This window comes from Macaca fascicularis, chromosome 18 (genome assembly GCF_037993035.2).
Source record: "Macaca fascicularis isolate 582-1 chromosome 18, T2T-MFA8v1.1".
NCBI classification, from domain to species: Eukaryota; Metazoa; Chordata; class Mammalia; order Primates; family Cercopithecidae; genus Macaca; species Macaca fascicularis.
In genome coordinates this window covers 81,372,052-81,398,242 of record NC_088392.1, presented here as the reverse complement: position 1 = coordinate 81,398,242, position 26,191 = coordinate 81,372,052, and the positions used below count along the sequence as shown (strand labels likewise).

At 43.8% G+C, this 26,191-nt stretch overlaps 1 protein-coding gene across 18 annotated transcripts in view; it reads right to left on the bottom strand.

Annotated features, from left to right (window-relative positions):
* LDLRAD4 (low density lipoprotein receptor class A domain containing 4) overlaps positions 1–26,191 on the bottom strand; it is a 449,266-nt gene that overhangs the window by 317,866 nt on the left and 105,209 nt on the right. Inside the window, exon 1 of one of the 18 annotated variants that reach the window (XM_065533562.2) lies at positions 1,886–2,159. The exons of the other annotated variants lie outside the window; for them this stretch is intronic. The gene's annotated coding sequence lies outside the window, so the exon portion shown is untranslated. Of the gene's footprint in view, positions 1–1,885; positions 2,160–26,191 lie in introns of those variants that run through there. 18 annotated transcript variants of the gene reach the window in all.

The following is a 26,191-nucleotide window of genomic DNA, read 5'->3' as shown; positions in this document are numbered from 1 at the left end:
AGAAAAAATAGAGAAACTGAGCTTCATCAAAATTAAGAAATTTTGAGCATCCAAAGACATATGAAGAAAGTGAAAAGACATCCTGTAGAATGGGAGAAAATATCTTCAAATCATGTATCTGATTATGGTTTAATATTCAGAATTGATAAAGAACTACTAAAGCTCAACAGCAGCAAGACCCAAACAAAATATGAGCAAAGGACTTGAATAGACATTTCTCCAAAGAAGATACACAAACGACCAATAAGCACATGAAAAGGTGCTCAACATCACAAATCACTAGGGAAATGCAAATCAAAAACACATTAAGTTGGCTACTTAAAGAAAACAGAAAGTTAGCAAGAATGTGGAAAAATCGAAACCGCATGAATTGCTGGTAGGAATGTAAAATGGCGCAGCCCCTGTGGAAGACAGTATGGAAATTCTGTCTTCTGTGTTAAACACAGAATTACGATATATGCCAGCAAGTCCACTTCTGGAGCTATACTCAAAAGAACTGAAAGCAGGGACTCGAACAGACATGGGTACATCGATGTTCATAGCAGCATGATTCACAGTAGCCCAAAGGCAGAAACATCCCAAGTGTTCACCAGTGGATGAAGGGATAAACAAAATGTGGCATCTACATACAGTCAGTTTTCATTCAGCCTTAAAAAGGAAGGAAATTCTGATGCGTGCTACATCATAAATGAACATTATGCTCAGTGAAATAAGCCAGTCACAAAAGGACAAATAATTTCATGTACAAGGTTCCTAATCAAATTCATAGAAAGTAGAATGGCAGTTGCCAGGGCTGGTAAGGGGGCAAAACCAGGGTTTAGTGTTTAATGGATATGAAATTTCAGTTTAAAAAGAAGAAAAAGTTCTGAAGATAGATAGTGATAATGGTTGCACAATAATGTTAGTTTACGTATTGTCATGACACTGTATACTTAATAATTACTAAAACTGTAAATTTTAATGTTATATATATTTAACTACAATAAGAAGAAAACATTAACAATGGTACCTCTAGGTTGATCTAGACTGATCAATTCTTATCTCCTTTTAAAAATTATTCTCTTTTCAAACTGTTCCCGATAGTATTTTACTACCATCTCTATAATTAAAAAAATAAGTTTTATTTTATTACTTAAAGCAAAAACATCAGCATTACACTGTACCTTTTCTGGCTGTATAAAGTTCTTGTTTATGTTTTTATGTTAACTTTTTGTCTTTACATATCAAAAGGACATAAAGCTTAAGTAGTGATATGGCCGGGTGCAGTGGCTCACGCCTGTAATACCAGCACTTCGGGAGGCCAAGGTGGGCAGATCACAAGGTCAAGAGATTGAGACCATCCTGGCCAACATGGTGAAACCCCGTCTCTACTAAAAATACAAAAAATAGCAGGACGTGATGGCAGGTGCCTGTAGTCCCAGCTACTCGGGAGGCTGAGGCAGGAGAATCGCTTGAACCCAGGAGGCGGAGCTTGCAGTGAGCCGAGATCCCACCACTTCACTTCAGCCTGGCAACAGAGCAAGATTCCATCTCAAAAAAAAAAAAAAAAAAAAAAAAAGGGAGTGATACTACAGAAGGATAACATTTAAAAAGATCATGTGCTCACTATATAACACATTAATTTTTGAAAAGCCATTATTTTAATCAGTGAAAACCATTCTCAAGCTGCAATGGAAAGTAGTCCCTAAAATATGGAAAATAAAACTATCAGATGCCTCCTTTTTCCCTACCAAAATACGTGGCCACTTTGCTCAAATTCCATGTCACAGATATAAATTAAGCATTTAAAAAGTGCAAAACATTTTATAAATTTTTTTAAAGAAATTGTCTTTTCCCTCCTTCCATCCCTAAGCAGGAAAACAAATAAAAGGTCCCCTGGACTCACCGTTGTCTTCTTTAGAGGAAACGACCAGTGGAAAGCATCATTTTAAAACAGCGTCATCTTCTCCCTCCCTTCTGCACCCTGAGTCTCCCACAAATCTACCCAGCTAAACACAAACAAAAAAACACATGAGCCAGAATTTGTAAACGGGACTCACATGTTCCAACAATTAAGTTTGACCTTAAGTGTCAAGAAGTAAGCCTTATTTTTTCATACAGAGGGCCACCACCAGTGATTTTTAAAAACTAAACTGTGTTCTTCACAGAAATGCAAAGACAGAGGACGGGGCACAGTTCGATTCTATTTTCACCAGAACCTTATCTTTACCGAGTAAACATATGTGTGATAGTAACCTTTACACTCTCAGACACATTCACAAACAAATCCACCAACGCTCCCCTGAAGAAGGGCACAGCAATGGTCAGAGCTGAGGATCCTGTCAGAGTCAACAACAACAGGAACTGTTTCCAGGTCTCTGTTTCAGGAAGCTCAGCCACTAGCAACTTGGGAACCTGGACAGAAAAGATATCTGATTTTACCCACTCATCCCTGACCTCCAGAGAACAGTGTTACTGGAGGACGCCTTAAACAAAACAGGGGAGAACATATAGCAGTGGGTGCCATTCTGAAAAAGAAAAATCGAGACAGAATAGAAGGGAAACATGGTGGATGATATGAAGCACGAGTTGCATTCAGAGAAGTTGTGAGCTAGGCAGCAGATGAGAATAGAGAGCGTGTTGACCTATATACAGTCTCCTTTCGAGGTCACAGAAGGAAGGAGAAGGGAAAGAGAAGCGAAAAGCGGTACTTGAAGCTGTAGGTGATCATAAAGTTCTTAACTGAAGGCACAATAATTTTCTATAACCATAACTTGCTACTCAAATACATCTCCCTCTATAACAAATACCCAGTAAGACTAAAGTTGCTTTGACTCCATAACTGCCTTCCACTGTGACTGTATCTCCAGCATTGAAGAAACACCATGGGACAGTGAAAGAGCATGAGCTTTTCTTTTTTTTAGAGATGGCCTCGTGCTGCCACCCAGGCTGGAGAGCAGTGGCACAATCATAGCTCACTGCAGCCTCAGGTCCCAAGTAGCTGGGACCACAGGTGCATGCCACATTTGGCTTTTTTTTTTTTTTCCACTTTTTGTAAAAACAAGGTTTTGCTATATTGACCAGGCTAGTCCTGAACTCCTTGGCTTCAAGCGATCCTACCGCCTTGGCCTCCCAAGTTGCTGATATTACAGGTGTGAGCCACTGCCCCTGGCCGACTTTTAAACTCAGTGTTGAAAATCATTCTGCCCTTTGCTGGGTGACACTGATCAAGTTGCTTAACATTTGTGAATCCACTTTCCTTATCTGTAACGAAATGGACAAACAGAACTTTTTCCTTTCCTCTCGACATCAAACAACAGCAAAAAGACAATGAAAAAAGTTTCATGGAATTTTTGACCTCCATTTTCCATGGAACTAGGAGACAGGTATAATCTCCAGAATTCCAAGTATCTGTAAGGTCTGCCAGAGGCAGCTGAGATTGTGCAGAAACGGCAAAGAGCACAGAGAAACGGAAGATCCCAAGCAGCACCAGCAGAAGCACGAAGGTGAAGAACACAGCCCGAAGGACGCGCTCTGGTCCACGACTGCAAGTCTGAGTGCGCAAACAGGACCGAGGCGCTCCAGGACTTATGTCATCTCAAAGAGTCAGAGGCAAGACCATGTAAAAAATCTCAGAGATGGATTACATTTGTAGGAACATCCCTCTCTCCAGTGCAACAGAGATGGAGAGAGGCTCTGGGTTGTAAAGCCTGGAAGGCCATCCTGGAAGCTTCTCCATATCATAGTATCTCTTCAAGAAAGCTGGTCTTGGAAAACCCAGCTCACTCAATGATGAGTAATACAAAGGGAACTGGAAAAGCAATAAAAAGTTATTCTATTAAAAAAGCGAAAGAGAGCCATAAAACTTACCAATAGACCAATACTCCCTAGAATGTTGCTAGTGAGCAGACGAAAGCTGTGACCAAAATTTTGTCATTTTTTAAAACTTAATGAGGCAATCACCTCGAAAGAGAGAGAGAGAGGGAGGAGGATGGAAGGGAGGGAGGGATGCACCACAGAGCACAAACATGAGAACTCAAGGAAAAAATAGAAAAAAAGAAAAGGCAGAATATGAGCTAGAAGAGATCAGAAAAGAAATACTTAGGGGAAAAAAGCCACAGAAATGAAGATGAAGTTTAAATGAGCATAAGACAGAATAGGTATTGCAGAATCCACAGAAAGGGGTAGAGAAATGGATTAGAAAAGCCTAGAAATTGAAACTTAGGTAAAAGAAAATGAAAAAGAGGATGGGGAGGAAATGATAGGTTTGGATGGATGACAAATGAGAGTCAACAGATGCATAAAAGGAATTCCTAACAAAATAAAAACAAGCAATAGAATCAAACAAATATTTAAAGGTATTATTCAAGAAAAATGTCCTAAATACAAGGAGATTTAAATCTACGTCCTGAAGAGGCACCCAGGCCATTCCAAAATGGACCCAGAACAGTCAACAACCAGGCATGTGCTAGTAAAACTGGACTTAATAAATCTGACTCTAACGATAAAGAACAACCCTTGGGCTAGGGTTATGGTTTGTATATTTAATCCCTCCAAGCCTCATGCTGACATTCGATTCAGGTTGGAATCTCATGAATAGCTTAATGCCCTCCCTAGGGAGTGAGTTCTCACTCTGTTAGCTGCCCAGGAGCTGGTTGTTAGAAGAGTCAGGCACCTCCCTGCAACTCTCTTGCTTGCTCTCTCACCCTGTGATCTCCGCACATGCCAGCTCCACTACGCTTTCTGCCATGAGTGGAAGCTTCCTGGGGCCCTCACCAGAAGCAGATGCTGACACCATGCTTCTTGTACAGCCTGTAGAACTGTGAGCCAAATAAACCTCTGTAAATTACCCAGCCTCAGGTAGCACTTTATAGTAACACTACACAGACTAAGTAATTAGGCAAAAAGAAAAAGAAATCAAGTCATCTGTAAGAAGGAAATGCATTAAACTAGCCATGTATTTCTTCACAGTAATACTCTATGCCACTAATCCATATGTTACTGCTTCGACATACTTAAAATACTTAAGCAAATAAAGTATAAGCCAAGAATGTATACCCAGCCAGGCATTCCTTCAAGCAGTAAGACCACTGAATAACAGTTTTGAATGCACAGGCATTCCGAATTCTTGACCCCATGAATCCAAGACACAATCAGGAAAATAAAAGCAAAAGAACTGGCAATTGAATTCATTTAATGATAGAACTAAGATTTTAAAAAATGTGATGATTAAAGTAGTCAACCAAATCTAAATGTAATAACTAGTGACAATGTAAAAATCATACGACCAGCAAAAATTGTAGTATTGGGGGAGAGCAGTAAAAGATAGTGGGAGACAGGGTAATGTCACTGACTGCCTTATCCCTAGTGGCTGAGAATCAACAGATATCATTCAAATGTCATGAAAAAAGTGATACACATATAAGCATATCTAACAGTATGACAGTAAACACCAATAACTGACTAATAACAAGTAAGGGAGTGTGGTGAGGGGACACGAAGGAAGAGAACGTGTCCTCAACACCAGTGCTCATGGGAGAAGCTTCCCGCTAATGAACCAGAGGAGTGAAGGCAGTCCCTAAAGTTATCATCAAAAAGGTTATTATTAGGAAAAATACAAACGTTCAAAAATACCACAAACATCAACTTAAAATAGGCCCCATAAGAGACCACTTTAAAAACTATAAAAATAGAAAACATAAAATGACAGAACTCAGACAAAACATGAAAGTGTAATAAGTCACATAATGAAAAAGACTTGAAAACTATAAAACAGAAAACATAAAATGTAACATACCTTAGACAAAACATAATTGTCATATCAATAATATAAATGAGCTAAATTTATCAATGACAAACTTTTCAGATAAAGCTATCATGTAAAATTCAACCCATTCTCAGAAACGAAAGAGTTGAGGGGAACTTCCTCAACTTGATAAAGAACATCTACAAAAAACCAGCTAATATCATACTTAATGATGAGAAACTAGAAACTTTCCTGCTAAGATGAGAAACAAGGCAAGGACATCCTTCTCACCACTACTTTTCAACACTGTACTGTAAGCCCTAGCTAGTGCAATAAGTCAAGAAAAGGAACGGAAACAGAAGGCACACTGATTGGGAAGGAAGAAAAAAACTGTCTTTGTGTACGGATACCAACAAAATCCAGAAGAATCAATAAAATTCTGAAACTAATAAGCAACTATAGCAAGATTCTAGGACACAAAGTTAACATATAAAACTTAATTGAGGCCAGGTGCGGTAGCTCATGCCTGTAATCCTAGCACTTTGGAAGGCCGAGGCAGGCAGATCACAAGGTCAGATCAAGCCCATCCTGGCTAACATGGTGAAACCCTGTCTCTACTAAAAACACAAAAAATTAGCCAGGCAGGGTGGCACGTGCCTGTAGTCCCAGCTACTCGGGAGGCTGAGGCGGGAGAATCTCTTGAACTCAGGAGGCGGAGGTTGTTGTGAGCCGAGATTGCACCATTGCACTCCAGCCCGGGCAACAAGTGTGAAATTTCGTCTCAAAAAAAAAAAAAAAAGAAGAAGTTAATTGCTCTCCTATATACCAGCAAAGAACAAATGAAATATGAAATTTAAAATATAATACCATTTAAATTATCACTTCCAAAACAAAATACTTAAATACAAATCTAACAAAATACATACAAGATCTATATAAAGAAAACTATAAAACTCTGATGAAAGAAATAAAAGAGGAACTACATAAATGGAAATATGGTCCATGTTCATGGATAGGAATACTCAATATGGTCAAGAGTCAGTTCTTCCCAGCTTCATCAATAGATTCAACACAATTCCAATCAAAATCCCAGCAAATTATTTTGTCGGAATCAACAAATTGATTCTAAAATTTACAAGGAGGGGCAAAACACTCAGAGTAGCCAACACAATGTTGAAGAAGAACAAATTCAGTGTGCTCGCACTACCTGACTTTAAGACTCATTATAAATCTACAGTAATCAAGACAGTGTGGTATTGATGAAAAATAGACAAATAGAACAAGAGAACATGACAGAAATTCCAGAAAGAGACTGACATAAACATAGTCAATTCATCTTTCACAAAGGAGCAAAGGCAATAAAATGGAGCAGACAGTATTTTCAACAAATCGTGCTGGAACTACTAGGTAGGCTCATGCAAAAATAAATAAACCTAGACACATTATCTTACACCCTTCACAAAAATTAACTCCAAACAGATCATAGAACTCAATGTAAAACACAAACTATAAAACTCCCAGAAAATAACATAGGAGATGATCTTGGGAATGGCAACAATTTCTTAGATTCAACACTAAAGGCATGATCCATAAAAGAAATAATTGATAAGCTAGACTTCATTAAAATTAAAGACTTCTGCTGTGTGAAAGACAATGCCAAGAGAATGAGAACACAAGCCACATACTGGGAAAAAATATTTTCAAAAGACACATCTGATAAAAGACTGTTATCCAAAACATACAAAGAATTCTTAAAACTCAAAAATAAGAAAACAAACAACCCTATTTAAAAATAGGAGAAAGACTTTAACAGACAGTTTCTCAAAGATATAGAGATAGCCAATAAGCATATGAAAAGATGCTTCACATTACAGGTCATCGGGAAAATGAAAATTAAAAAACCTCTGAGATACCACCGCACACCTATTAGAATGCTGAAATCCAGAACACTGAGAATACCAAATGCTGGCAAGGATGTAGGGCAACAGAACCCTCATTTATTGACGATGGGAATGCAACATGGTACAGTCACTTCAGAAGACAGTTTGACAGATTCTTAAAAAGACTAAACATACTCTTAGCATATGATCCCGCAATTGTGCTCGTTGGTATTCACTAAAAAAAAGTTAAAAACTTATAACCATGCAAAAACCTACTTATGGACATTTATAGCAGCTTTTTTCATATTTGCCAAAACTTGGAAGTAACCACCATGTCTTTCGGTAGAAGAGTGGATAAATAAACTGCAGCACATCCAGATAATGAAATGTTACTCAGCACCAAAAAAAAAAAAAAAAAAAAAAGCTACCAAGCCACAAAAGGCATGGGAGAACATTAAACGCATATTACTAAACGAAAGAAGCCACTCTGAAAGGCTACGTACTCTACAATTCCAACATATGACATTCTGGAAAAGGCAGAACTATGAAGACAGTGAGAATCAGTGGTTGCCACAGGTTGAGGGGAGGGGGAGATGAACAGGTGAGACACAGAGCACTTTTAGGGCAGTGAAGCTACTGTGTATGATACTCTAATGGTAAACACATCATTAAACATTTGTCCAAACCCATAGAATGTACAACACCAAGAGTGAACTCTACCATAAACTGCGAAATTTCAGTGATGAAGTTTCAGTGTGGGCTCGTTAATTGTAACAAACGTACCACTGCGATGTGGGATGTTGATAGTGGAGGAGGCTGGTTATGAGAAGGTGAGAGGTATTTGAGAAAATTTTCGTCATGCCTGCTCAATTTGGCTGTGAACTTAAAACTGCTCTAAAAAATGTTAAAAAATTCAACCCAAAAAAGAATGTTTTGCTCACCTTGCTACAAATAAATTTTAAATTCTGAATAAAATGAAGTGTCTAAGAAAGTATAATTTACCAAAACTTGTTGTACCAAGCTATTTGAACTGACTTCCACAGGAAGAAAGAGATTATCAAAGGCTACACACCCACCGCCAAGAGCGCCAAGTCAGTTTCTCTGGAGTAGTCAACTACTACTCACAATTCTAAAGCCATCTGCCAGGGGCCACGGCACACATCTGGAGTCCCAGCTACTTGGGAGGCTGAGGCAGGAAGATCACTTGAGCCCAGGAGTTCAAGACCAGCCTGGGCAAGACAGCAAGATCTTGTCTCTCAATAAAAATTATTTTAATAAAAGAAAATTATAAAGCTGCTTATACTTATCCAGAAAAGAGAAACAGAGACACCTCCAAGTTGTTACGAGAAGTAAAAATAACACTGATGTTAAAGCCTAACAAAGAGCAAACAAAAAGTGTACTGTTCACTGATTATATTCAGTGGAAAAATCATAAAGCATTGCAAGAATAATCCAACATTAACTAAGAGCAAAACATAATCAAGTGCAGTTTATTTAGGAAATGAAAACATCGTTCAACGTTAGAAATTTATTATCAAAATTAGTTACACTGATCATGTTTAATAAACACCAGATGCAAGACTCAGAAGAAGACATGAGTAATTCCATCACCACCGTATGTTAACGCTGTACTGAGGTACCAATTAATGTGGTCAGATCACTGTTCCAGAAAGAAACCGGAGGGCTTTTTTTTTTTTTTTTTGTAAAAGAAAAGATAACATCATGGTGTGAAAAATACTCAAACTTTTCCTCTACTCTCACAACACAACAATCAACATCTTCTGAGAGCAAATGTGGGGAGGGGGCCTGGGTGAGCTGTCCTCCAGTTCAACTCGGTTCTGCCACTCCCTACCTGGAGACAGCGCCAGACCCCACAGGTTGTTGGCTCGGTCCCCAAGACTGCCCCCAACTGTGACCCGTCCTTCTAGCTGACCAGCTATCAATCGGGACTCCCACATCCCCTCTTTCTTGGGTTTGCTTAACTAGCTAGAGCAGCTTACAGAACGCAAGGAACCACTTATCTACCTTTACTGCTTTATTACACAGCATTTATTAGAAAGGACACCGATGAAGAGACGCACAGGTATGGGGGAAGAAACGTGGAGCTTCCATGCCCTCCCCAGGGGTGCAGCCCTTCAGGAGCCTCCATGTGTTTAGTTATCCAGAAACGCTTGGGCCCCAGTCCTTTGGGTTTTTATGGAAACTTCGTTATATGGGCATAATTGATTACATCACTGGCCACAGGTGATCAGCTTAACCTTCATCTGCTCTCCCCTCCCTGGAGGGTGGGGGTGGGGCTGAAGGTCCCCATCCTCTGGTAACGCCTTGGTCTTTCTGGTGACCAGCCCCATCTTGGAGCTATCTAGGGGCTGCCACCCACCAGTCAGTCATTAAAATACAAAAGACATCACTGCGGAGATTCTAAGGATTTTCAGAGCTGTATGTCAGGAAAAGGGGTCGGAGACCAAACGCCTATTTTATAATATCACAGATGGCTATTTGCCAATAATTGCTGTAGGCTACAAATAATCAGATCCTATTTATGGTAGCAATAAAAAGGATTAGGTTTTCAGGAATAACCACCAGTAAGATTAATAAAGTTTCTGAAGAAAACTACAGAAACAACAGACACAGAAGAAGACTTGGAGAAATGGAAGATACACCAGGATTAGGACAGGGAGACTTAACAACCTGAAGATGCCAACTCTCTGAAATGTATAATGTATTAGGATCAAAATAAAAAATACCATATTTTTGAAAACTAGACAAGCTTGATTATAAAGCTAAAGTGGGAAAAATTAACAAAATAGTAGTACCAAAAAAATTGGAGGGCAGGCCAGGAGCAGGGGCTCACACCTGTAATCCCAGCACTTTGGGAGGCTGAGGCAGGCGGATCATGAGGTCAGGAGACGGAGACCATCCTGGCTAACATGGTGAAACCCTGTCTCTATTAAAAAATATTTTTAAAAATTAGCTGGGCATGGTAGTAGGCGCCTGTAGTCCCAGCTACTTGGGAGGCTGAGGTAGGAGAACAGCGTGAACCCGGGAGGCAGAGCTTGCAGTGAGCGGAGATCGTGCCACTGCACTCCAGCCTGGGCAACAGAGTGAGACTCTGTTTCAAAAAAAACAAATAAATTGGAGGGGAGTGGGAAGTTACCTCAGACAAGGATACATGTAGAAAGCTTCAAAAATTAATAGATTAATTAAGAAGAATAATGGTTAAAAGAACAGGAAGTCAGGCCAATGAATCAGAATAACGAATCCAAAAACTAGACCCAAATGCAAACAGAAATTCAGTATATGGTAAAGGCAGCATTTCAAATCAGTGAGTAAAAGATAGATTATGTAATAAATGATATTGGAATTGGTAACTATTTAGGGGAGACATTGGATTTGTAACTCAGGAATCCAGGATACATTTCAAAGATAAACGATTGGGGTATTTTGTCTTGTTTGAAAAAAAAAATGACTTTCTAAAAGTAACAGAACACCTGGAAGAATTCCTTTATGATTTTGAAAAATGCTCCCTAACTGTAACTGTAAAAGCAGAAGTCACAACAGGAAGGACGGATAGATCTGACCACGTCATCTACAAGATGACCCGTGATCCGGCCAGAAAAGAGGAAAGGAGTAAGAACAGTCAGTCAAAGAAAATGAAATACAAACAGCTCATAAACCTGTGGAAAGACAACCTCACTCGTAATAAAAAATAAATGTAAAGTAAAATAACTCTATTCCTGTTTTTCCTAGTAGGCCGGACAGAAACCTTTAAAAAACTGATAACATGCTCTGTTGGCAAAGATGCAGAGAAACAGGCCTCGAGCGTATTGCTGATGATTGTGTGAACTGGTGCAAGCCTAAGGATGGGCCTCGGTAATAATCACTCAAAACTGCAAATAAATATACCCATAACCCAGCAACTTCACTCCTGGGAATGTATCCTACAAATGCATTTTCACATGTGGGAAAATATGTGTACATAATATACAATGACTGCAAGCTACTCAAACATCTATTTATACTACACAGGGTTAAAAAATCTGGTGTATCCACTCAATTCAGTCACAACTATGCAACTGTAAAATAGAATGAGGCTGCTCTCTGGGAACCAATACGTGAGGATTTCCAAGGTTAACTTTAAGTGAAACAAAGCAAGGTGTAAAACAGTGTATACAGAATCCATAATTTATACATAAAAGATAAATAATCTTTTTATGTTTATATGCTTAAAATTTTGGAAAGTATACACAAGAAAATAATAAACGACTAAATATTGGGAAGTGGGAAAACTGGATGGATGGAGAATAGACATAGGAGGAAGACTTCTCAATAAACATCTTTTTATATGTTTTTGAGCTGCTTGACTAAAAAGGCCTATTTTAAAAATGAAAGGTATAAATGAGCACACGAATATATTCTACAATTGTTGTGAAGATCATATAAGATAACCCAGAGCCTTATACAAAGTTGACGCTCAATAAATGCTAAGATCCTTCCTTCTACATGGGGTAAGGACGTATCGGCTGAAGAATGATGAGGCTCATGCATTTGGAAAGGAGGGCATGATTCCTCAGACAGGGCTGCAGCCTGCAGGTGGCTCTTCCGACAGGCTGGGAAGTGCAGCCTCCAGCCAGAAGCCAGAAACAAGCACTGCAAGGGTGGGAAGAAGAAGACAGGGATTTATGCTGAATGGGGCTGCCAAATATGCATATTCAATGAGCTCTAGGAAGAGTCATGAATATTGATGAAAGGAGACACAGGCACACGCACACTGAGCTCCACGCCTCTCTGTGGGATCCATATGTGAAATACGGTGGCATGAGCAAGACCTGGGGTGGAGTTTTCAGCCACATGATGTCAAAAGGTGAAGCGGAGGACACACGAGCCCTCACTGTGCACCAGTGGTTCACTCACAGAACCACTCCAAGGTCAGTGGCTTCGGATCAGGAAGACAATGCTGGTGAGTTGTTTGGTCAAAACCACAAAAGGGAGGGACAGCATCAGGCCGCTGCTGAAATGAGTATGGAGCTTCCAGCCCGCAGGGAGGAGAGCCCGATGGTGGTCAGTGAGGTGGGGGTCTCACGAGGCATATTTCCCTCCTGTCACGGCCAGGACTCAGTTCTAAGGTTTCTCTGGGTGCCCCTTGGCCAAGAGGGGGTCCATTCATTTGGCTGGGAGCTTAGGATTTCATTTCATTTCTCAGACAACACCACAAAAGAGTGATGAGAGCCCAGAAGCAAAGCAGGAGGCCGGGGTATGCGGCTCGTGACACCCTCGTGACAGCACCAGTGAGGCCCCAAGCAGGAAGACCTGCTGCTCTCAAAGGACCTCCTCTGTGGGTCTCTGGGCCCGTCATCTCCAGCTTCTCATCCTCTGTGGGTCTCCGGCCCGTCACCTCCAGCTTCTCATCCTCTGTGGGTCTCCGGGCCCGTCATCTCCAGCTTCTCATCCTCTGTGGGTCTCCGGGCCCGTCATCTCCAGCTTCTCATCCTCTGTGGGTCTCCGGGCCCGTCATCTCCAGCTTCTCATCCTCTGTGGGTCTCCGGGCCCGTCATCTCCAGCTTCTCATCCTCTGTGGGTCTCCGGGCCCGTCATCTCCAGCTTCTCAACCTCTCCTCTGTGGGTCTCCGGGCCCGTCATCTCCAGCTTCTCAACCTCTCCTCTGTGGGTCTCCGGGCCCGTCATCTCCAGCTTCTCAACCTTTCCTCTGTGGGTCTCCGGGCCCGTCATCTCCAGCTTCTCAACCTCTCATAACTCAATGGCCACCTACTTTCTTTCTCTTTAAAAGTGAGCCCATGTCCCCCTATCTTTAGAAACAAACTTTGTTTCATCCTGCTAGGCCATCAAGTACCACTTCCATTTAACACCAAAATCCTTAATTAAAAAAAAAAACACATGCACCATATGGAAACCTCTCCACTTCCTCTCCATCTGCTCCTTCCGACTTCCTTGAAATCTGGCTTTGATTTCAAAGACTTGCCTGAAGCTGTGCTCTTCAACAATGACCCCCTCCTGCTATTCCGATGGCATTTTCTCAGCCAGTCCTTATCCAACTTGTCACCTTTCCGCGTGGTGGTGCTGCTGCTCGTCCACTGCTTGCAGCTCCTTCCTTAACTTCAGCGGCCCCGTGTCCCTCGGGGCCACAAATACTCATCATCGGTTAAGGTCCAGATGCTGCGCCCTGGAGATAATAGCATCGCGCCGCTTAAAACGCTAACCAAACTGGTCCGTCACTGACATCATCGTTTCGTCAGAAGACGGGGGATAACCATACAGAAGCCAGGGGACAGGACTCTGCCGCGGAGTCCACGGCCCACAGACGAGTCAAACAGAAAAGCAACACCCAGAACAAGACCCTGACTTCTGAGAATAAGACATGAGGAAGGTTCCCAAAGCAGAGGGAGCACCAGATGCCAAGGAAGTAGCTTATTGATGACGGTAACAGTGATAACAAGAAGAAAAAGATGTCTGCCTTTCCCATCGACACCTGCTGTGTTACACTTCAGTCAGCACTTGGTCTCGTTTAACCACGTAAAGGAAACTACTGGGGAGGCTGAGGCAGGAGAATGGCGTGAACCCGGGAGGCGGGGCTTGCAGTGAGCCGAGATCGCGCCGCTGCACTCCAGCCTGGGCAACAGAGCAAGACTCCGTCTCAAAAAAAAAAGCTCAGGACCCCCGAATTCCTTATGCAAAAGGAAAAGTTAAGCCAAGAGGGTGCGCCAGGCAGCGCCCTCTTCCCCAGGAACGGCTGTTGGGAGCGTTGGGAGCGTTGGGCATCAGACCCCGCAGAAAGACAAAAGCCTCAGGGCTTCGGAAGGGCTGCCCAACAGATCGTCCCTGAGTCCGTTCTTTGCTGGCATCCCATATAAACAAGAACATCTCATCGTAACTTCAGGTCTACAATCGGATTCTAGCTTAAAACTGGAGTCTGTTCCATTCCACGCTGCTCATGTCTATCACAAGCTTCGCTTCCCAGGTGCAGGACAAACACAAGACGAGATCAGTCATTCCTCCACCTGCCCCGAGACATCCGCATAATTGATTCTTCCTTTACGCCCTTTTTTTCTCTTCAAACATTCACCTTATCTTGTGTAAAATACAGATTTACTGGCACTAACTAAAGTCTCACAAGAATGTCATCATTCGCCTTACAGCCCACCTTCCCCTCTTCCGCGCCTTCCCCCCTTTAAGGAAACCTATAAATACTGAGCCTCCTAAAAACCTCTTTACAAAACAGATACAGATGCGTCTGTGGCCAGTATTATTTTTCCAGATGAGCCCTAAAGCTGGCTTAATAAACGTCAACGATTGAGACCTTTGCCTCAGTCACTCATCTCAGCCATCAGCCACATGTAACCATATAAAAGTTATACTGCCATCCCCATGTTACAGATGAGGAAACTAGCGTTGGCTCCAGAGTACTCGGCAGTTCCGAGACGGGCAGGTACGCGGCAGAGCTGAGTGTGGGGACCGGCCTGGAAAGGGCCCTCAGCGTTGCCCACGCAGAAAGGGAGAGTGGAGGAGACACGGAGCAGCTGAGGGGTCCACAGGAAGCAAGGAAAGGGCGTGGCCCCAAAACCCCCTTTAAAGGGGTGGGTGGACTACAAGCCGTGGAGTCAGGCCGGGCAGCCAGGGGAGGTGCGTGTGGTGCCAGGTGGGCCTGGAAGCTGGTTTTCCACCAAGGGAGCGGACTGGGCAGAGCTCTGGCTGGAGGCATCTCAAAGGCTTGGTGCACTCTGCATCTCCCCCTCTTGAAATCTTCCTCTGGATCTTCCTTGCAGGATCAAAGCTCTGCTGTCGGCCTCCCCGAGAAGTCCACACACACGACTGCAAGTGTCACTTCAAAATGTGAAAGGAAAATAAAATCCTGGGACCCCAAACTCACTACGCCAGAGGGAAAAGTTAAGCTGGGAAACAGTCATGCAAAAAGCTAACTTTCCTTTTATTCCCATACAGATTGCTGCAGAGAGGAGGCCACGTGTCTCCCCAGGAGGCCTCCTTCACCCTCACAGTGTAAGTTAACAGCTCATCTTGGCAGGCATGGCACGAAGACAAGACCGGAAATCATCCCTCTGCTGCCCTGAGACAAACGCATACATGACTTCCTCTGCTCTGTGTTGACTTTATCCCGTGCAAAATGCAGATTTACTGAACAAGAAGTGCAGGCGTCATCGACGTGCCTCTACCCCTCCTTTCACGTCACGTGTATTCAGTGAGCGAAAATCAAAGCCTCACAAGAACGTGACCACTCACCTCACCAGCTACCCTCCGCTGTTTGCTTTCCTCCTTTCCCTCCTGTCTGCTCTTTCCTCTTTAAATAATGAAGTTGTCAAAACCCTTTTTGCATCCTACTGTGACGTGTGTCTTTGTCCCCAGTGTGTCCTCAACCTTGGCAAAATGAGCCTCTAAGTTGATTGAGACCCGTCTCAGCCGCTGTTTGATTGAGGCCTGTCTCAGCCGCTGTTTGATTGGGGCCTGTCTCAGCCGCTATTTGGCTTACAGCAGACGGGGCTGGAGGTTCCAGATCAGCAGCAGCCTCAGTCCCCACCAGTCCCTCCCCCGCTGCCCAGAGGCCTCAAAGTCAACGTGCTCCGGCGAGAAGCCACCAGCTGACAACCCACAGCCTGCTTCTCCCTCTTCCCGGTTCTGCCACTGTTCTCTGCACACCGAAGGTCCTCGGGACATACTCAGAGAGTCAGTAATTTCAGAACTTTGTCAAAAAACAGACACTTGAGGCCGGCGCGGTGGCTCACGCCTGTAATCCCAGCACTTTGGGAGGCCGAGGCGGGCGGATCACAAAGTCAGGAGATGGAGACCATTCTGGCTAACACAGTGAAACCCCGTCTCTACTAAAAAAAAAAAAAAAAAAAAATTAGCCAGGCATGGTGGCAGGCACCTGTAGTTCCAGCTCCTGGGGAGGCCAAGGCAGAAGAATGGTGTGAACCCAGGAGGCGGAGCTTGCCGTGAACCAAGATCGCGCCACTGCACTCCAGCCTGGGCGACACAGTGACACTCTGTCTCAAAAAACAAAAAAAAACTAGACACTTGAACTCAAGATGGTTAATGGAGCACACACATGTAATTCATCTTCAAGATTTGGTATACGAACCTGATGATTTTTTCTTCTCACTCTTGTCCAGGCTGGAGTACAGGGGCACAATCTCAGCTCACTGCAACCTCTGCCTCCCGGGTTCAAGCGATTCTCCTGCCTCAGCCTCCCAAGTAGCTGGGATTACAGGCGTGTGACACCACGCCCGGCTAATTTTTGTATTTTTAGTAGAGATGGAGTTTCACCATGTTGGCCAGGCTGGTCTCGAACTCCTGACCTCAAATGATAAACTGATGACTTTTTGAAGATTATATCCTTCTCTGAACTTGATTATTTCCTTCTTTATTACAAATGTTCATCAAGGAAAAATACCAATATGAATAGATTAACCAAACATTTCAGAGTATTCACTGGAAATCCTTATACCTTATATACATTTAACGATAGTCACAATCCCATATGTTGAATACTTTGATCATCATGCACGTTTGTCATAATTCCTTTACTTTTAATATTACATTAAAGTATTATTTAACTCAGTTGCTGAGGGGTGTTTGTTTTGTTTGGAGTTTGGTGCCTCCTTAAACGTGGCACCTCACTTGAGGCCCGGCCCTGCCGAATAAGGACCTGACGTGGAAGCAAGAAAAGAGCAAAGAATGTGAACACAGTGGCTACGTCCAGCTCAGGATGCAAAAACTATCCTCGTTCCTTTTCCCACATCCAGCCCTCTCCTAACTGCCAGTGCCGCCGTTTCCCGAGCACGAGGGTCACTTTCAGGAGCTGAGGACAAAAAGGGTCATCCTTGGTGAGAGCGAACACGTGACACGCTGCGGCCAGGCGCAGGGGCGGCGCCCACAGCTCCAGCTACTTGGGAGGCTGGAGCATGAAGCAAGATCCTGTGTCCACAAAAAGAAAATGTATGCAGAAAAGCGAAATGGATAAAGACGTATCTTTTAAAAGGCAAATTTCTAAAACACAAAAGCTTTTTCTGTGGAATGAGAAGGGGTTTTCTTTCTACTGCTCCCCTTCCCAACTGCTTCCCCCTGAGCAAGCTTCATAAAAGCAGAAATCCAGAGAGATGCTGCTACCAATTTTGTAAGTATTTGGAAGAAAAAGAAAACTGAGTCAAAGCGTTTTTGTGACACAAATTTACATTATCCATCTGTAAGGGGTATAGCCGAGTACAAAAAGAAGTGAGAGATATGGCCTGGTGCAGTGGCTCACGCCTGTAATCCAAGCAATTTGGAAGGCCGAGACAGGCGGATCACCTGAGGACAAGAGGTCGAGACCAGCCTGGCCAACATGGTAAAATCCCGTCTCTATTAAAAAAAAATAATAATAATTAGCCAGGTGTGGTGGTGCACACCTGTAGTCCCAGCTACTGGGGAGGCTCAGGTGGGAGAATCGCTTGAACCCAGGAGGCAGAGGTTGCAGTGAGCTGAGATCGCGCCACTGCACTCCAGCCTTGATGACAGAGAGAGACTCTGTCTCAAAAAATAAGAAAAAGAAAAGAAATATGGATGACAGGTGAGGTGTAGTGGAGGCACTTTGGGAGGCCGAGGCGGGTGGATCACCTGAGGTCAGGCGTTCTAGACCAGCCTGGCCAACCAACATGGCGAAATCTTGTCTCTATTAAAAATACAAAAATTAGCCGGGCGTGGTGGTGCACTCCTGTAGTCTCAGCTACTGGGGAGGCGGAGGTGGGAGAATCACTTGAACCTGGGAGGCGGACGTTGTAGTGAGCTGAGACTACGCCACTGCACTCCAGCCTGGGAGACAGAGCCAGACTCTGTCTCAAATCCAAAAAAAAAAAAAAAAAGTGAGAAAAGTGACTGGCTTAATAATAGATATAAAGAAATGAGAGCCATTTTAAAAATCAGCTGTGAAGTAAAAGTCCTTACATAAAAAAATTAAGAAGGGAAATGTAGACAATTTTTCACAAAGAAGTAATTTTCAAGTTATGTAAGTGTGTGGCAATACAACATAGACTCTGATGAGATCACCACTTGACTTTTTTCTTAGGATAAAGTTATCTATGCTGTGAATTAATATTTTCTGTGTTTCACTAAAAAGAACAAGCATGGCTAGTTTTTTTGTAAAAAAAAAAATTCTAAATATAACTATTCTGGCTTTCAACTGCTTTCTGCAGAAATAAATATTTTAAGTTTGTGGGTTTATTCTTTTTCTTTTCTTTTCTTTTTTTTTTTGAGACAGAGTCTCGCAGTTGTTGCCCGGGGTGGAGTGCAGTGGCACGATCTTGGCTCACTGCAACCTCTGCCTCCTGGGTTCCAGCAATTCTCCTGCCTCAGCCTCCCTAGTAGCTGAGATTACAGGCATGCGTCACCACGCGACGGCTAATTTTTGTATTTTTAGTAGAGACGGGGTTTCACCATGTTGGCCAGGCTGGTCTCAAATTCCTGACCTCAGGTGATCCCCCCGCCTCAACCTCCCAAAGTGCTTGGATCACAGGCGTGAGTCACCACACTCAGCCTTGTGTGTTTATTCTTAATACCTTATTTTTGGAAGAATTATCCAAACCTGACAGCTGTAAAATTGAATGGAAAAGACTAGAAACAAGAGGACACAAAGAAAATAATTCAGAGCTGTAAACAACCACTTAAAATGTGAAGGAGATGAATGAGTCCCAAAGAGAATTAAATGGCCACAAAAAGCCAAATAAACTACCGTTTTAAAACATCACACGGCGATAGGCCCAGAGATAGGCTTTGGAAACGTTTGCAGCTACATCTGAAATCACAGACTCACAACGTTCAGGAGGAACCTGGCCAGGCAGCCAAATCGCACATAGGCCTCTGTGGGAGATGCAGGGCTGAGTGTGCAGACGGCGGGCAGGGGCAGGAGACCGGCCCGTCTGCAGCAGGCAGCCTGTCTGCTGGGCCAGAGGAGACCCGGGGAGCCAGTCTCTCGGAGTTCTGCAGAGAGCCCGGGCCAAAGTTAACCACCTCTGCTTGCTGCCTTCACCAACACGAGAGGGCAGGGCAGAAACGGCTGCTATAGAAAAGCAGCTGCAAAACCAAGTATCTCAAACTGCGCTCTCCACACTGAACTCACTAGGGCTCACGGAAACAGTGCATTCACACCCGGCCTCCAATTTACTTTTCTCCACCTGCAGACACAGGCGTGGCTTGGCATATCCAGTCACCGAGAGAAGCCACCTTCTGGGGGGTCCCACTGGGAGGGAATGACAACATTCCTGTTAGGCTTTTAACTCCTGAATTAAACTTGAACACGAAGTGCCAGATGCCACGGGCATGTGTGACACGCAGGGGACAATGAGGTCAACACACACATTACTCAAGCACGGAGCTGCCCTGCTGCTCCCCGGCTCCGCCCTGCCGTTGCACCTGGCAGCGGATTCCCCCAGCCTGTGCTGAGCCTTGCCGCTGGGAACTGCAGTGACCTTCCTCACCGTCACAGGACAGAAGACGCTTCAAAACTACAACTGTCCAGAAATCAGCTTGGGCCGCCATCTTACGGGGTGAGCTCTCTGTTACTGGAAGAATTCCAACAAAGTCAGGATTACCCTCTATCAGAGGAGATTCATTCTTCCACAAGGAATTGTGCCAAGCAGTGCGGCAGCACTGGTCACTGCAGTCCCAGGCGGAGAGCAGCAGGCTCAGATGGGGTTAAAAACAGCCTCTTCCCTCAATTAAAGGATGACTTTTCAATGTGTTGGTTCCTAAGGCTCCTTCCTAGATGAGAGGCAGCAGAAACATAAAAATAAAGAAAAGGCAACAGATTACGTCGACACAGGACTTCACAGCGTCAGTCACCTGATACGACTAATGCTTGAAAGCAGGATTGGCCAAGTCAGAGATGCAGCTAAAAGACTTGCCAATGATCATCTTCCTTCAGAGGCACAGGATTCTCTCCTGTAAACAGAAACGATGTATAAAACTACAGAAGAGCTTATGATCAGACATGCAATAAAATACGTGATCTCATCAGAAAGTTGAAATCTCAGGGTGGAGTCAACCATGATTCCTGCAACAGTGCAGAGAACATAGTTTTCAACTCAGAACATAATTTTGTATGATCTGTGAATGGACCACACATTGTTTTTTGCTTTTGGTTTTTCATCCTTTCTTCCCTTGGGTGTATCAGTCAGTAACTCGTTTATTATGAAATTATTATAAAAATTATAAAATAAAAATTAGACATAGTGGCCTCAAGTAATGTCTCATGACCTTAGATTCAAATCCTAAGTCTCAGAGCCATGAGGCAATTGTTCCCTGAAATACTTACCTCAAAGGTCACCTCATTCGGAGTTTCCAAAATTTCAGCCCCTGGAATGCCCTTTTCATGGTTTTTGCCGTAAATATAGACCATCTGTACTGTTTATTTCCTTATCATTTTTTGATATACCTAATCACTCTTTTGGCTGAAAATACGTTTATTTAAAAGGAGAATTTCTATTACTACCATAAATAGAAAGCCAGTATCACTGGTCGTAAGTTACCGGCAAATCTAAAACACACACACGCACAACGAGAAAGTCATCTGCTGACAACTTTTAGGGAGAGACACACTGAACTGCACAAGCGTCTCAAATGCTTCATGAACTTGTCTTTGCTGTGGGGAGAAGGTACAAGTTCTGCTTCCATCTGTCTCTAAAAGTCCAACTTTTCTGACGTATCCAAGACCAAGGATGGGTGTCATGTCTGTAAACAAAACGCTGCCAAACAGCAAACTCAGGAGCGGCCCGGCTCAGGCACAGCAGCGGCACGCCCTGCTCCAGCCGCCTCGCCACCGCGCAACGGTGTTCCTTGTCCGCGAACTGGGACGAATCATAACCGCCGTGGCCACGTTAGAGGGGTGTCGTTCATCACAACAACTGATTTCGTGCTTCTACACCATCAAGTCCACACGAGCCAAAGGGGCCATGACAAAGAGGGGCAGCCGTTAGGTCCATCAATACTATGAAGTACTTCGTAAGTATAAAGGGCTTCACGAGAAATAAGAGCTGCAGCAGCATTTAAAAACAGGGAATGACCTCTGCCTCTGAGCAGCTTGATGTGTTCCAGACGCAGCAGGCTCTGAGTTCACCAACAGTTACTGCGAGTGCTGAGCTCCCCATCCGTTCTGAAGCTCTCCTGATTTAAAGCCAGAAAGCTGCGCAACGAAGGAAGGGGACAGCGAGTCACCAGGGAAGGGGACTGCGATCCGTGGTGGAGAGGGAACATGACTCAGTGTAAAGTACGAGGGCTTTTCTAACGTGGACGGCAACAGCATTGCCCACACGCACTCACCAGACAGGAGGCTCCATCACCCAGGGTCCTGCCTAAGTCTGTGGCCTGAGCAGCACCACGGCGACACAGACAGACACCAGACGGACACTGGCAGAGGCCACCTCCCGTCCACTGGCTTTGGAACCCCTGGAATGCCTAGCGGCACATGAAGAGCAGCATCAAGCTTCCCATTTGTCATCCAGTGCCATTTTAATCTCAGATGGAGAAAAACACAAGAAATATTAGTCTTATTATGGATGGGCATTTATTCTATTTTATGAGGACACACTTAAGATTCACTATGAATCCCAGCGTTTTGGGAGGCTGAAGCGGGTAAATCTCCTGAGGTCAGGAGTTCAAGACCAGCCTGACCAGTATGGTAAAACTCCGTCCCTACTAAAAATACAAAAATTAGCTGGGCATGTTGGTGGGCACCTGTAGTCCCAGCTACTCAGGAGGCTGAGGCAGGAGAATCGCTTGAACCCGGGAGGCGGAGGTTGCAGTGAGCCAAGATTGTGCCACCGCACTCCAGCCTGGGCAACAGAGGGAGACTGTCTCAAAACAAACAAACAAACAAACAAACAGAAAAAAAGATTCACTATGAATTAAAGCTCCATCCCCAGAAATTAGCGACGGCCACGGGCAGCAGGGGAAGGAGGGAGTGGTGGGCAGGGAAAGCCAGCAGCTCTAGGCGAGTGGCCCTGCCTTGAAAGGACCCCTGCACTGAACACGCCCAGTGCTGACAACGTGCAGGGAACAGCGACTCCACAAGCACAGGAAGCGAAGGACAGGACGCGAGGGGCCAGACGAGTGGCAGATGCGCACTTAACCACACGGTAATGTAGAAAATTCTATTCCAGATGACACAGAGAGACAAATATTTAACATAATGTGAAATTCAACTGTGTACACTGATAAAGATTAAAAGAAGACATAGATTCCTCTAGTAGAAACAGTTGGTGTCATATGATAAAAATTTTTTTCTTAAATGGCTTTTATTTTTATTATAGGAGTAACAAACGTTCATTGGAGAAAATACAAAAATAGAGATAAACAGAGAAGATAAAATCACCCATAATCCCACCACTCAGACAGAAACATTTCTTATATTTTGGGTTATTCTTCCAGACTTTTCTCTATATGAATATAAACATACACATTTTTAACTGAAGTGGGATCACAGTGCACACACTGCCTTGTGACGCGCTTTAACTCAGCCTGCCTTGAACGTTGCCAGGTTCAACAGATACACTTCAACAGTACTGTAAGGTCTTCCCAGTGGCATCCACAGAAAACAGACAGGTGCACCAACAATTGTTCAACCAATCCTAATTCTTCAGTTTATTCAAAAGATAAAGGATAACCAATTTCAAATATTAATTTAAGTGATGAATGCCGTCTAGTGAAGAAATCTTATTTGTAAATCCACCAAAATGAATCGAGACAAAAATGAAATAGTCTTTCAATTAAAAAAATCATCTGAATAGCTGAGCAGGTCAGGATGTTCCATCCAAATTGCTGTGGGGATGTGCACCTTAGGCTTGGGGCTAAAGAAGCTGGGAGTCTCTACAGATCGAAGCTGTCCCTGAGAGCTGAGGATACATGTAGGGGCAATTTAAGACATACCTTTTGTGGCTATAGACCCTGCCTTCACAGTAAACTATCTTCCTTGGGAATTCACCTGTTACCACGGTGAGAAGCTCGTCTTTGGCAATGCCTGACACCTTGATGTCTCCTTCACCTGACACCAGTGCACCAGCTTCCCTACGGCTAGTGTGTGCACGGAGCATCCTTCTCCATCCTTTCACTATCAAGCCTTCCGGATTCCTTCATCTAAGCACGTCTACTGTAAGCAGCCATTTTTTAAATATCCAGTTTGACAATCTCAGTATTAATTGGCATATTTAGTTCAGCTGTATTTTCTGTAATTATGCAGTGTTTAAGTGAAAACTGACCATGTTGCTGTTTTCTATTTATCCCATCTGTTTGGTTTGTGTATCTCTCCCTTCCTACTTTCTTTTGGATTCACTGAGTACTTCTTATCGGTTCAGTTTTCCCTCCTCTATCGCCACACGCACCATGCATTCATTAGTATTTTACTGGTTACTTTGGAGATTGTAACACGTGTCCTAACTCACTAGCACCCAAGAGAAATTAGTTCTCCAACACCTTCCCTAACAACAGCAGGGCCCGCCCTCCACGTCCACCCTCAAGGCCATTACCATTGTGTGTTTTAATTCTGCCTGCACATCACACCCCACGAGGCACTGCTGTGACTTGCTGGTGCCGGGGAGTCACTGTCCACTCAGAACGGCCCGTGGCTTTACTGTTTTCATGGCTCTGCATTCCTTCTGCATTTCCATGCTTCCATCAGGACCCTCTTCCCTTCCACCTGAAGAATTTCCCTAATAATTTCTTTTACTACAGTTCTTCTGGTGACAAGTTCTGATTCTGTTTGTCTGAAAATGTCCTTTCGTGGCCTTCATTTTTGAATAGAATTCTAGGAAAAGAGTTATTTTCTCCACTTCAAAGACTGTCATTTCATTGTCATCTGAATTCTAAGATCTCTGTGGGAAAGTCAGCTGTCAGCCATAGAGCTGTCCTTTCACTCAGATGCACCTCCAGCTCCGCCTACGTTTCCACATTGCCTTGTGTTCTAGATTTGCAATGACATGTCAAGTGTGGTTCTCTGTGTATTTACCACGTTTGAAGTTTGTAAAGTTTCTTGCATTTATGGTGTCATGTCTGACAGGGTTTGGGATACTTCTCAGCCAGCGTCACTTCACATCCTGCTGGCACCCCCGTCTCCCCCCTCGCCGTCCCTCAGCTTCTCACACTGAGCCTTTTCTCCATGTCTCTGTGGCTCTCCTGCTCTTTCCTCTAGTTTTTATTCTTTTCTTCTCTATGCCTCATTCTGGATATTTTCTGTCAGTCTACATTGCAGAGTTCACTCTCCTATGTGCAGTCTTCTATCCAATTTATGTTTAATTCTTCATTTCATTTATTGTAATTTTCATTCCCAGAATTTCCATTTAAGTTCCATTTTATATATTCCTTTTTCTTTTTTCTTTTTAAGACAGAGTTTCACTTTTGTTGCCCAGGCTGGAGGGCAATGGCACAATCTCGGCTCACTGCAACCTCCACCTCCCAGGTTCAAGCAATTCTCCTGCCTCAGCCTCCCAAGTAGCTGGGATTACAGATATGCGCCACCACACCTGGCTAATTTTGTATTTTTAGTAGAGATGGGGTTTCTCCATGTTGGTCAGGCTGGTCTTGAACTCCCGACCTCAGGTGATCCACCCTCCTCAGCCTCCCAAAGTGCTGGGATTACGGGTGTGAGCCACCACGCCCGGCCTATACATTCCATTTTATTGTGAAATTCTCCATCTTGTCATCTACTTTCTTGAATATATTAATGGCAATGCTTTTAAAATCCGTATCTCATTATTCCAATAACTACATCACCTGTTGCTGTTTCCATCGCTGGCTTTTATTCTTTCTTCTTCATCTTTTAATCATTTGAACCTTAATTTTTTATTGAAAACCAAACACTGTGTATTACAAACTAACAGGAGAACTGGAGGCCCTGGCCAATGTTATCATCCTTCAGAGAGCACTGACTCTGGTTTCTGGCAGGCAGAGCAGGGCAGGGTGCCGTAATCCTCTCTGAAGTGAGTGGGGTCAAGGCTGAGTCCCAGTCTTTTGTGAAGGCTAAACTATTTCAAGTTTACTCTCATTCCTAGGTTGGGGTCAGGACCTAACAGGAAATCTAGGTGCTTACCAGGGTTCCTGCTCCTTGGCATGCCCTGGACTCCAATTTTTGTCTCCCCTAGTCTTTCAGAATAGCCTTCTGGCTGGGCATAGTAATTCTCATCTGTTATCCCAGCATTCTAGGAGGCCAAGGCAGGGGGATCCCTGAGGCCAGCCTGGGCAACAAACATATGAGTCCCTGTCTCTACAACAACAACAACAACAATAATAGCTTTCCCTTCTCAGCCTCTGAGTAACACATCAGCAAATGCCTTGAGGAGAACACAAGTGCAGATTACTGGGCTCACCTTAGTATTTTCCCTTCTCCCCAGGATCTTGGTCTCTTACTCTCACGTAGCCTTCGTAGCTAAAACTCTTAAGTTTTGTCTCCCAGCCCTACGAGACTGCCCTACATGGAGCCCTGCACCCGCAAAACATGTACCTGTGCCTTGCCAAAAGCTCCATGCACGGTCCCAGTTTTCCGGACACCACTTTCTGTTTTGTTCTTCACCCATCCAGCTCCACGCCCCTCATGAGC